Consider the following 14,489-nt stretch of genomic DNA (forward strand, 5'->3'; position numbering starts at 1 on the left):
AGTGAAAAATGTGAAGATGTTTGTGTCACATGGAAGTGACCACCAAGTGGTATTAAATAAGAGACACAACTTAGCAATTGAGTGGATAAGATGACTATGGATAAAAATCAGCTTCTTTTGCCAGCCATCCTTGTCATTGCCCAATGAACAAATTTGCCGTGGTGGCAGGGATGGAAATTATATATGGACCCAGCAACATGAACAGCTGCAGTCAACCTGGCTAAGCTTCTGCTGAATGCACAATCTGCCAGCAGCAGAGACCAACATTGAGTCCCTGAAATGACACCATTCACTGTGGTGATCAACCAGCTACCTTTTGGGTCTCTTTCATTATGGAAGGAGCAATGTTTTGTTCTTATTAGAACAGGCACTTACTGTGAAAATGATGAGCCCTCCCTGCATTCAACGCTTCTACCAAAACTACCATCTGTGAACTTATAGTATGTCATATCCACCTACATCATATTCCATACACATTGTTTCTAATCAAGCAACTCACTTAACGGCAAATGATGTGTGGCTACCGGACCTTTTTCATGAAATTCACTGATCTCACCATGTTCTCCGCCATCTTCAAGCCACTGACTTCACAGAGCCATGGAATGGCCTTTTAAAGGCTTGGTCACAGTGCCAGCAAGGTGGAAGTAACCTGCAGGACTGAGAAAGTTTATTCAGGAGCCTGCATATGCTCTGAATCATCATCCCACATATGGTTCTGTTGCTTCACAGTCAGGATTCATCAGTCCAGGAATCAAAGGGTAGAAATGAGAGTGGCACAACTCACTATTATGCCTGGTGACCCACTAGAAAAGTTGTTGCTTTCTATTCCCACACACTTATTCTCTGCTTGCCTAGAGATCTTAGTTGTAAAGGGAGGGAAGCTTTCATCAGGAGGCACAACGATTCTATTCAACTAGAGTTAAGATTACATCCAGACATTTTGAACTCCTCATGCCTCTGAATAAACAGGCAAAGAAAGAGGCTATTGCACTGGCTATGGTAAGTTTTCCTGACTATCAAGCGGAATTTGGTACAAAGTAGGCAGAGTTACCATATTTTGTGGACAAAATAAAGAGAGTATGTCTGGTCTGGAATACAGGAGATCCCCTAGGGTATATGCTAGTATTACCATGCCCTGTGTTTAAGGTCAATGAACAACTACAACATCTCAATTTAAGCAGGACTACTAATGACTCAGGCTCTTTAGAAATAAAAGTTTGGGTCACTCCACGAGGTAAAGGATTATAACCATTTGAGGCTCCTGCTGAAGACAAAAGGGGTATGGAATGGATTGTTAAAAAAGGTAGTTATGAAGACCAGCTATGACCATGATACCAGTCATAGAAATTAGGACTGTAATGTCGTGACTATTCTCTCCTTATTTTGTTATAACTATGTTTGTGTGTGTACATATAGCAAATGTCTTTGTTTTCTTCTCCCTCTTATCCCCTTCATTTAACATAAGAGGGATTGACTTTATATCATAGTACTTAAGTATTGTGAACTTTATATCATAGAATTCATATTAAGGGATATCAAAGAGAATAGTAAACATTATCCAAGGGATTTGCTTCTTCTTCTAAGATATCTAAGTCTTAAAAATGAAGAACTTCTTGCCATTTGTGACAACATAGATAAGCTGGAAGACATAATACAAAATGAAATAATCCAGATGCAGAAAGATTAATACTGTATGGTCTCACTTATGCATGGAATATAACAAAAAAAAAGTTGAAGTCATAGTAAGAGTAGAATGGTGGTTACTAGGGGTCGAGGTCTTGTTCAGGTGTGAGGAGAGGTATTTGATCAAAGCATACAAACTTTCAGTTATAAGAGGGATAACTTCTGGAGACCTAAAGTACAGCATGGTTACTTTAGTTAAGAATAATATGTTATAAAAAATTCAGAAAATTTTGAGTAAGCAGATTGCCCTCCATAATTTGGGTGGGCCTCATTCAATAAATTGAAATCCTGGATAGAACCAAAATTCCAGGCTCCTGGAGCAAGAGCGAGAGTGGCACCACTCACTATTATGCCTAGTGACCCACTAGAAATCCTCCTACAGACTGCATTTGGGCTTCATCTGCACCATCAGCTGTCCTGGGTCTCTGCTTGATGACCCACACTGACTATTTGGACATGCCAGCCCTCATAATCACGTGAATCAATTTCTTATAATAAATCTCTTAATTTACTCTTAATTTATATAAATTGCATGTATAAAATATATACATATTACGTATATATTCACTTTACATATATATGTACACCACATGCACACACACACACACACACACACGTGAACTACCTAATGTTTCTATTTCTCTGGAAAACTATGACTAATACAATCAGAAATAAATAAATGAACTAAAAATGGCTCAACTTTTCCCAAAGTTGATGATAACTATAATCCCAAAGAGCCAAGAATATCAACAAACTCCAAACACAGAATTCGAATAAAACAATGCCAAGGAAAAACAAAAATCAAATTGCTCTAAAGCAGTGACAAAGAAAGTACTTATAAAACAGCTAGAAAGAAGACACGTCACATAGAACTAACGTAAAAAAGACAACTTGTTTCTTATTAGAAATAATGCAGCAGAGCAACATTTTTAAGTTACTGAAAGACAAAAACTGCTGACAAACTAGAAATATATAACCAGTGCACATTACCTTTCACAAATGAAGATGGTATAGACTATTAAAACATACAAAAGCTAAAAGAATTTATTACCAGTTGACTCACACTGTAAGAAGTAGTAAACAAAGCTTTTTAGGCAGAAGAAGAAGAATACAAAATAGAAATACAAGCCTATACTAAGTAATGAAAATCAATGAAAACAGTAAAAACTTGGAAAAAATATCCAGTTGAAAATTTGAAATCGATGCATTTAAAAATAAATCCCAAACAATAATAATGGGAGACTTTAATACCCCACTGTGAACATTAGAGAGATCAACAAGACAGAAAGTTAACAAGGATATCCAGGAATTGAGCTCTGCCCTACACCAAGCAGACCTAGTACACATTTACAGAGCTCTCCACCCCAAATCAACAGAATATACATTCTTCTCAGTACCACATTGTACTAATTCCAAAATTGACCACACAGTTGGAAGCACTCCTTGGCAAATGTAAAAGAACAGAAATTATAACAAATTGTCTCTCAGACCACAGTGCAATCAAATTAGAACTCAGGATTAAGAAACTCACTCAAAACCATCAACTACATGGAAACTGAACAACCTGTTCCTGAATGACTACTGGGTACATAACGAAATGAAGGCAGAAATAAAGATGTTCTTTGAAACCAATGAGAACAAAGACTCAACATACCAGAATCTCTGGGACACATTTAAAGCAGTGCATAGAGGGAAATTTATAGCTCTAAATGCCCACAGGAGAAAAAGAACTAGAGAAGCAAGAGCAAACACATTCAAAAGCTAACAGAAGGCAAGAAATAACTAAGATCAGAACAGAACTGAAGGAGACAGAGACACAAAAAACCCTTCAAAAAATCAATGAATCCAAGAGCTGGTTTTTTGAAAAGATCAACAAACTTGAGAGACTGCTGGCAAGACTAATGAAGAAGAAAAGAGAGAAGAATCAAATAGATGCAATAAAAAATGACAAAGGGGATATCACCACTGATCCCACAGAAATACAAACTACCATCAGAGACTACTATAGACACCTCTACGCAAATAAACTAGAAAATTATAGAAGAAATGGATAAATTCCTGGACACATACACCCTCCCAAGACTAAACCAGGAAGAAGTTGAATCCCTGAATAGATCAATAACAGGCTCTGAAATTGAGTCAGTAATTAATAATCTACCATCCAAAAAAAGTCCAGGACCAGAGAGATTCACAGCCGAATTCTACCAGAGGTACAAAGAGGAGCTGGTACCATTCCTTCTGAAACTATTCCAATAAATAGAAAAAGAGAGAATCCTCCCTAACTCATTTTATGAGGCCAGCATCATCCTGATACCAAAGCCTGGCAGAGACACAACAAAAAAAAGAGAATTTTAGACCAATATCCCTGATAAACATCAAGGCAAAATCCTCAATAAAATACTGGCAAACCAAATCCAGCAGCACATCAAAAAGTTTATCCACCAAGATCAAGTTGGCTTCATCCCTGGGATGCAAGGCTGGTTCAACATATGCAAATCAATAAACGTAATCCATCATATAAACAGAACCAAAGACAAAAACCACATGATTATCTCAATAGATGCAGAAACGTCCTTTGACAAAATTCAAAAGCCCTTCATGCTAAAAACTCTCAATAAACTAGGTATTAATGGAACGTATCTTTAAATAATAGCTATCTATGCCAAACCCACAGCAAATATCATACTGAATGGGCAAAAACAGGAAGCATTCCCTTTTAAAACAGGCAGAAGACAGGGATGCCCTCTCTCACCACTCCTATTCAACACAGTGTTGGAAGTTCTGGCCAGGGCAATTGGGCAGGAGAAAGAAATGAACGGTATTTAATTAGGAAAAGAGGAAGTCAAATTGTCCCTGTTTGCAGATGACATGATTGTATATTTAGAAAACCCTATCGTCTTCACCCAAAATCTCCTTAAGCTGATAAGCAACTTCAGCAAAGCCTCAGGATACAAAATCAATGTGCAAAAATCACAAGCATTCCTATACACCAATAACAGACAAACAGAGCCAAATCATGAGTGAACTCCCATTCACAATTGCTTCAAAGAGAATAAAATACCTAGGAATCCAACTTACAAGGGATGTGAAGGACCTCTTCAAGGAGAACTACAAACCACTGCTCAGTGAAATAAAGAGGACACAAACCAATGGAATAACATTCCATGCTCATGGATAGGAAGAATCAATATCGCGAAAATGGCCATACTGCCCAAAGTAATTTATAGATTCAATGCCATCCCCGTCAAGCTACCAATGACTTTCTTCACAGAATTGGAAAAAACTAAAGTTCATATGGAACCAAAAAAGAGCCCACATTGCCAAGTCAATCCTAAGCCAAAAGAACAAAGCTGGAGGCATCATGCTACCTGACTTCAAACTATACTACAGGGCTACAGTAACCAAAACAGCATGGTACTGGTACCAAAACAGAGATATAGACCAATGGAACAGAACAGAGCCCTCACAAATAATACCACACATCTACAACTATCTGATCTTTGACAAACCTGATAAAAACAAGCAATGGGGAAAGGATTCCCTATTTAACAAATGGTGTTGGGAAAACTGGCTAGCCATATGTAGAAAGCTGAAACTGGATCCCTTCCTTACACCTTATACAAAAATTAATTCAAGATGGATTAAAGACTTAAATGTTAGACCTCAAACCATAAAAACCCTAGAAGAAAACCTAGGCAATACCATTCAGGACATAGGCATGGGCAAGGACTTCATGACTAAAACACCAAAAGCAATGGCAACAAAAGCCAAAATTGACAAATGGGATCTAATTAAAGAGTTTCTGCATAGCAAAAGAAACTACCATCAGACTGAACAGGCAACCTACAGAATGGGAGAAGATTTTTGCAATCTACCTGTCTGACAAAGGGCTAATATCCAGAATCTACAAAGAACTTAAGCAAATTTACAAGAAAAAAATCAAACAGCTCCATCAAAAAGTGGGCAAAGGATATGAACAGACACTTCTCAAAAGAAGACATTCATGCAGCCAATAGACACGTGAAAAAATGCTCATCATCACTGGCCATCAGAGAAATGCAAATCAAAACCACAACGAGATACCATCTCACACCAGTTAGAATGGTGAGCATTAAAAACTCAGGAAACGAGATGCTGGAGAGGATATGCAGAAATAGGAACACTTTTACACTGTTGGTAGGACTGTAAACTAGTTCAACCATTGTGGAATTCAGTGTGGCAATTCCTCAAGGATATAGAACTAGAAATACCATTTGACTCAGCCATCCCATTACTGGGTGTATACCCAAAGGGTTATAAATCATGCTGCTATAAAGACACATGCACATGTATGTTTATTGTGGCACTGTTCATAATAGCAAAGACTTGGAACCAACTCAAATGTCCATCAATGATAGACTGGATTAAGAAAATGTGGCACATATACACCATGGAATACTATGCAGCCATAAAAAAGGATGAGTTCACGTCCTTTGTAGGGACATGGATGAAGCTAGAAACCATTCTCAGCAAACTATTGCAAGGACGGAAAACCAAACATCGCATGTTCTCACTCATATGTGGGAATTGAACAGTGACAACACTTGGACACAGGAAGGGGAACATCACACACTGGGGCCTGTCATGGGGGAGAGGGAGGGGGGATGGGATAGCATTAGGAGATATACCTAATGTAAATGATGAGTTAATGGGTGCAGCACACCAACATGGCACATGTATACATATGTAACAAACCTGCACGTTGTTCACATGTACCCCAGAACTTAAAGTATAATAAAAATAAATAAATAAATAAAAATAAAAATAAATCCCTTAGACTAATATTAAAATATAATTGGAACAATTAATTAAAATTAGTACTTTATTACTTAAATGTATGCTTACTTAGATGTATTGATATAGTAGTATTTACTTTATAACTCATTTATTTATTTGTAATCATTTGTTTGAAACATACTATAAAACTCACTGCAATTTTAGGTATTTGTAATCCTTTTATAAATTGTTCCTTTCTTTCTAGCTATTTATTTCTGACAGTTTCTAAACTCAAGGAAACTGAATCTTTATTTCTTGCATATGAGACTAGATCTATTTTTCCCTACTTTAAAAGTAGGTGAAGATTGGCCAGGCGCAGCGGCTCACACCTGTAATCTCAGCACTTTGGGAGGCTGAGGTGGGTGGATCACCTGAGGTCAGGGGTTTAAGACCAGCCTTGGCAACATGGCGAAACCCAGTCTATAACTAAAACTAGAAAAATTACCCAAGCGTGGTGGCAGGCGCCTGTAATATCAGCTACTCAGGAGGCTGAGGCAGGGAGAATTGCTTGAACCTGGGAGGTCAAGGTTGCAGTGTGCCAAAATAGTGCCACTGTACTCCAGCCTGAGTGACAGAGTGATACTCCGTTTAAAAAAACAAAGTAGGTGAGGATTGAGATTCCATTTTTATACAACTGCTTGAATAGTATAATGATCGAGTCAATGAAGTAACCTTGGACTTATTCATTAGAAAAATTATTCTAAAATACTTATGCTTAGAGCAAAAAGAGAAATGAATACATACATCTGCTATATTGGCTTAGAAAATATTCATTATGTGGATGGGAATAGGGTGGGAAATTGTTGGTAGTATTTTATAAATTTGAATACAATGTAATTGTATTTTTAGATAAATTAACTGTCTAACATACCAAGTTTAACAACATAATATCATATTACAATGTTTAGCATACAGAGTTTTCTACATTGAAAATAAGTTCATCTGAAAATAAATACAATTTTAATTATTCCTTCCTATCTATATTCCTTTTATTTCCTGCACTAGTTAAGGAGACCGTTGAAGGAGAATGAAGAGGAAAAAAACACTTGAACATTTGATTTGTTCCTAATCTTAAAGGGAAAGTTGCATTCTCTCACATTTAAGTATAATGTACCTATAGGTTTTTGTATATAACCTAGTTTTATGTTAAGGAAGTTTCTTTCTATTTCTAGTATTTTGAGAGTTTATAACCATAAATGGGTGTTTAATTTGGTTCAATGTTTTCTTTGCATCATCTTTTGATTTTTCTTATGCAGTTTATTAACATGATGAATTAAATTTATTTATTTATGAATGTTGAACCATTCTTTTATTCTCGAAACAAATTCCATGTGATTTTAATATGTAACACATACCCTTTCACTATGTTAAATTTGATTCAGTAATATTTTTAAGGATCTTTGCACCTATGTTCATGTGCAATAACATTTGATATTTTTCGTCCAGTTAGAAAAATTTTGATTACTGAAATATGAAAAATATAGTATTGAATAAATTAACATGCTAAATCATATTACAGTGCAATAATATGATATATTAATCAATTTAATTTCCACAAAATTAGATTTTTGTAGAATATATGTATATAAGTGTTTAACTCAAGTAATTTAATGTGTCTGTTATTTTAGAACACTGTATTTTTTTATTTTTATTTTTTTAAAGACGAGATTTCCCCACGTTAGCCAGGCTAGTCTTGAACTCCTGACCTCAGGTGATCGACCCACCTCAGCCTCCCAAAGTGCTGGATTACGACCTGAGCCACCGCTCCCAGCCTCATTTTAGAACACTGTATTTTGTATAGTGTTCATGTGTGTTGATTGCAGAGTAATGTAAAATAAAATTTTAGGGTAAGGTGACATGATTTGATCAAGCATTACTATGTGGGAACAAATATCATTGGTCTAGAGTCAAAATCCTTAAAGTGTGAATCCTGACTCCGACATTGTATGAACCTAGGAAAATTCTTTAATGTCTCATCAAGAGAATAGAAAAGTAATGCTCTTTTACTCATAGGATTGTACTGAGATTATATAACATAACATATTTAAAACAGCTAGCATGATCATTTTTCAATGTGTACATGTGTTAAAACATCACATCACACCCCATAAATATATACAATTATTATTCATCAATTAAAAATAAAACAGGGCCAGGTGTGGTGACCCATGTCTGTAATCTCAGCACTTCAGGAGGCCAAGGCAGGAAGATTGCTTGAGGCCAGGAGTTTGAAACCAGCTAGGCAATGTAGCGCGATCTCGTCTCTCCAAAGAAACTAACTAAATAAATAAAACATCCAGGGGTGGTGGCACTTGCCTGTAGTCCCAGTTACTCCGGAGACTGAAGTGACATGTTCCCTTGAGCACAGAGTTTTATGCTTCAGGGAGCTATGAATGCCACTGCACTTCAGCCTGGGCAACAAAGTGAAACCATGTCTCTAAAATGAATAAATGAATAAATGAATGAATTAATGAATGAATGAATACATAAATAAAACAAAACATTTTAAAAGCTAGCATGAGTTCTGACACATAACAAATGTATGTTCATTTATTCAGCAACAATTTATTGAATGTCTGTTTTCTATGATAGCTATTAGGCATGAATTAGGATCAAAGAAAACATTCTCCTTGCCCTGAAGACGATAATAATCAGTAATTACTAAAAGAATAATTTGATGAATTAATGTTTATGGCAGTTAATCAACATCTTTTGTGATTTGATTGAATAGATGCTTGGCAGAAACTCAGAAGACCTAGTCTCTTCTCAAGGTTTCAGTAATTCACTGAGGGACCACAAGGTTAAAAACTTGCATTTTTGGTTAGTAACCTAGAAATATGATGAACTGTTTGAGAGGTTGCTTTATGATATATATTGTCTTTCTTCTAATATGGGTAAGACATATATTTTAAGGAATATGCGCTAGAGTTTTTTTCAATTTTGATACTTTATTATTGACACAACTAAATCTTGACACTTGAAAATGACAAGTTTAAGTTATCTGTATTTTAAACAAATATATTGAACTAAATATAAATTCTCTGAGATCCTGATATTTCAATAAAACTTGGAAAAAAAACCTGAATATCTTAACATTTAGTACACCTGGAGGGTCAACTAAGATAATTCTGTTGCTATGTATTCTTTAACATTCTTTTATTCTGTAAAGCTTGAATCTTGACATTTTCAACTAATCCTGATAAGCTTAATTTTATAATTATGATAATAACGTTTAATAGTACATATTTTTGTAGAAGAATGGGAGGCCGAGGCAGACAGATCTCCTGAGATCAGGAGTTTGAGACCAGTCCGGCCAATATGGCGAAAACCCGTCTCTACTAAAAATCAAAAAATTAGCCGGGCATGGTGGCAGGTGCCTGTAATCCCAGCTACTCGGGAAGCTGAGGCAGGAGAATCGCTTGAAGCCAGGAGGCAGAGGTTGCAATGAGCCGAGATCATGCCATTGCACTCCAGCCTGGGTGCCATGAGCAAAAGTCCATCTAAAAAAACAAAAACAAAAACAAAAAAACAACAAAAAAAATGAGAACCCAACACATAAGGAGACCTAGACAGTCAGATATAGATGAAACTCATGCTAAAGGATATAAAGTGATATAACCAAGATTACAAATATATAACATGCCTTTGCATCAGAATTTCAGGTGGACTTTTATCTGCACATTTTCAGGTGAACCAGTCTTTTATTTTGCTTCCTCCCCATCTTCCAGCTTTTTTAAGTTCAGTGTTTTGCCACATTTGCTTCAGTTGGCTATACAGTAAAAATGATTACAAATACAGCCATAGTTCTGTGTTCCATTGCCTTACATATCATGATTCTATGGTTTATTAACCCTATGCATGTTTTATACTATGACATATAAATATGTACTTATGTTTTGAATATTTTACAACACTTTACACATACTATTGTACTTCCAAATTGTTTTACTTCCAAAACTTATTTGTTAAGATTATTTATTTTTATATATGTATCTATAGTTCATTAGTTTTTGCTGCTGTAAACCATTATGTTTATATGTGCTAAGCAGCAGGAATAAGTGGAGATGTTGCTACCAGTGTATTGATCACCAATGGATGACTGCACATAGCAGTAATGCATTGGACAAGAAACAAGTTGTTTTTCTGCATTAAATGTGAGTTGTCAGGGCAAGTAAAACAATGACAGCAATATTAATGCATCACCTCCAGGTGACAGTAGAAATAAGAAAGCTATTGATTTTATAACATCTTTAAAATCAGGAATAAATCATTGTTTCATGAACAAAGAGACATGTTTATTTATTTCAAACTTGGGATTTTTATATGATTTATATGTCATTAATGTGACATGCTCTACTTTCCAAACTTGCAATTTTAGTGTCCAAGTAGAGACTTCTAGTTCAACATAACTAAAGCAGATAAATTCTATTACCCATATTTTTTAATGTTTCAAAAGAAAGAGCAAATAAACATAATTGTAACAGATAAGCATGACATGCTGAAATGATGAAAGAATGTTGCCCACAGAGATGCCGTTTTTAATTGTTTCTGTAAACTGTCATAATTGTATGAAGTGAGCAGGCTGAACAATTGGATAAAAGCAAATTAAAAATCCACAAAGACAGGTTGGTCTTGGCATTAGAGGATAAGTTAAATCCTCAGGAAATTTATGATGTCCAATACAATCTGAATAGAAATTCAAAATAGAGATAGAAGAAAAACAACAAAAATAAGTATGGACATTTATTAAAGAATTAAAAGTAGAACTCATTTCAATCCATTCAATCCAGCAATCCTATTACTGGGTATATACCCAAGGGGAAAAAGATCATTACATCAAAGAGATAACAATCATGTATTTTATCATGGCGTTATTCACAAAAGCAAAGATATGGAATCAACCTAATTTTCCATCAATGGATGATTGGACAAAGAAATGTGGCATACATACATATGTGTGTGTGTGTGTGTGTGTGTATGTATATATATATAATTAAATATTACAAAATAATGAAATCATGTTGTATTATGCTGTTCTTACTTTACTGTAAAGAAATACCTGAGACAGGTAATTTAAAAAGAAAATGGGTATAATTAGCCCATGGTGCTGCGGGCTATACAAGAAGCATGGTCCTGACATCTGCTGAGCTTCTGGGGATGAGGGTGGGAGGCACAGGAAACTCAAAATCATGGTGAAAAGTCAAGTGGGAGCAGAAATGTCATATGGTGAAAGCAGAAGAGAGAGAGAGAGAGAGGATTTCATGAGAATTGACTCACAATTGTAAGGACAGCACCAAGGAGACGGTAATAAACCGTGGATGAGAAACCAGTCCCCATGATCCAATCACCTCCCACCAGGCCTCACCTCCAACAGTGGGGATTATATTTCAACATGAGATTTGATAAGGAAAAAAAAATCCAAACTATATCATGCGTCTTTTGTAACAACATGGAAGGAACTTGTATTAATCCAGTTTCACACTGCTATGAAGATACTACCTGAGACTGTGTAATTTAGAAATAAAAGAGGTTTAATTGACTCACAGTTCCACATGTCTTGGGAGACCTCAGGGAACTTACACTCATAGCAGAAGGTGAAAGGGAAGCAGGAACTTTCTTCCAAGGCAGCAGGAGACAGAGAGAGCAAAAGGGGAACAGCCAAACAGTTTGAAAACCATCAATTCTGTGAGAACTCACTCTCATGAGAATGGTATGGTGGAAGCTGTCCCCATGATTTAATCCCCTCCAATCAACTCCTTCCCCTGACATGTAGGGATTATAATTTGAGATGAGATTTTGGTGGGGACACAGAAGCAAGCTATATTATTCGGTCCCTTGTCCCTCCCAAATCTCACAGCATTCCCACATTTCAAAACCAATCATGCCTTCACGACAATCCCCCAAGGTCTTACTTATTCCAGTATTAACTCAAGAGTCCAAGTCTAAAGTTTCATCTGAGACAAGGCAAGTCCTTTCTGCCTATTAGTCTATAAAATAAAAAGCAAGTTAGTTACTTCAAAGATACAATGGGCATTGGATACATGCTTTGTTCCAAATGGGAGAAATTGGCCAAAACAAAGGGGTTACAGGTCCCATGCAAGTCTGAAACCCAACAGGGCACTCATTAAATCTTAAAGCTTCAAAATAATCTCCTTTGACTCCATGTCTCACATCTAGGGCACATTGATCACCCCAAGGCCTTGGGCAGCTCCACCCCTGTAGCTCTGCAGGGTACAGCCCCTGTGGCTGCTTTCATGGGCTCACACTTGAGTGCCTGTGGCTTTTCCAAGCACACATGCAAGCTGTTGGTGGATCAACTATTCTAGGGTCTGGAGGATGGTGTCCCTCTTCTCATAGCTCCACTAGGCAGTGCCTCCATGGGGACTCTGTGTGGGGGCGCCATATCCACATTTTCCTTCCTCACTGCCTTAGAACGGGTTCTCCATGATGGCCTTGCCCCTGCAGCAGACTTCTGCCTGGACATCTAAGCATTTCCATACATTCTCTGAAATCTAGATGTAGGCTCCCAAAGCACAACCTTTGTCATCTGCACACCCACAGGCTCAACACCACATGTAAGCTGCCAAGACATGGGGCTTGCACCCTCTGAAGCAGGAGCGTGAGTTGTGTGTTGACCCCTTTTAGCCACTGTTAGAGCTGAAGCACCTGGTACACAGGGCATGGAGTCCCAAGGCTGCACAGAGCAGTGGGGTCCTGGACCTGACCCACAAAACCATGTTTCCCTCCTAGGCTTCTAGGACTATGATGGGAGGGGCTGCTGTGAGGTTTCTGACTTACCTTGGAGACATTTTCTCCTTTGTCTTGACTATTAACATTTGACTCCTTGTTACTTACGCAAATTTCTGCAGCTGGCTTGAATTTCTTCCCAGAAAATGGGTTTTTCTTTCTACCACATGGTCAGTCTGCAAATTTTCTAAACCTCTGTGCTCTGCTTCCCTATTAAACATAAGTTCCAATTTCAAGCCATCTTTCTGTGAATGCATATAACTGAATGCTTTCAGAATAAGCCAGGTCACCTCTTGAATGTTTTGGTGCCTAGAAATTTCTTCCACTAGATACTGTAAATCATTTCTCTCAAGTTCAAAGTTTCATGGATCTCTAGGGCAGGAGAAAAATGCTGTCAGCCTCTTTGCTGAAGCATAGCAAGAGTGACCTTTGCTCCAGTTCCCAATCAGTTCTTCATTTCTATCTGAGACCACCTTAGCCTGGGCTTCATTCATATCACTATCTGCATTATGGTCAAAACCATTCAACAAGTCTCTAGGAAGTTCCAAACTTTCCCACAGCTTCCTGTCTTCTTCTGAGCCCTCCAAACTCTTCCAACTTCTGCCTGTTACCCAGTTTCAATGTTGCCTCCATATTTTCAGGTTATCTTTATAGCAGTACCCCATTCCTGGTACCAATTTCCAGTATTAGTCTGTTTTCACACTGCTATAATGATACTACCTAAGAATGAGTAATTAAAAAAGATAAAAAAGAGGTTTAATGGACTCACAGTTTCACATGGCTGGGAAGGCCTCAGGAAATTTACAATCATGGCAGAAAGCAAAGGGGAAGCAGGCACCTTCTTCCAAGGCTGCAAGAGAGAGAGTGAAGGAAGAACAGCCAAATACTTTTAAAACCATCAGCTCTCATGAGAACTCAGTCACTATCATGAGAACAGCATAGGGGGATCCATCTCCATGATTCAATCACTTCCCACCGAATCCATCCCCTGACACATGGAGATAACAATTTGAAATGAAATTTGGGGGGGACACAGAACAAACCATATTAGAGCTGGAGGCCATTATGTTATGTAAAACAAGTCAGATAGAAAACATAAATACGGCATGTTCTCACTCATAAGTGGGAGCTAAATAATGTGTACACAAGGATGTAGAGAGTGGAATGAGAGATGATGCAGACTTGGAAAAGTAAGGGGGTGGGAAGGACGTGGTGGATGAAAAAGTACTTAATAAGTACAATAT

This window comes from Hylobates moloch, unplaced genomic scaffold (genome assembly GCF_009828535.3).
Source record: "Hylobates moloch isolate HMO894 unplaced genomic scaffold, HMol_V3 SCAFFOLD_3, whole genome shotgun sequence".
Taxonomy (NCBI): domain Eukaryota; kingdom Metazoa; phylum Chordata; class Mammalia; order Primates; family Hylobatidae; genus Hylobates; species Hylobates moloch.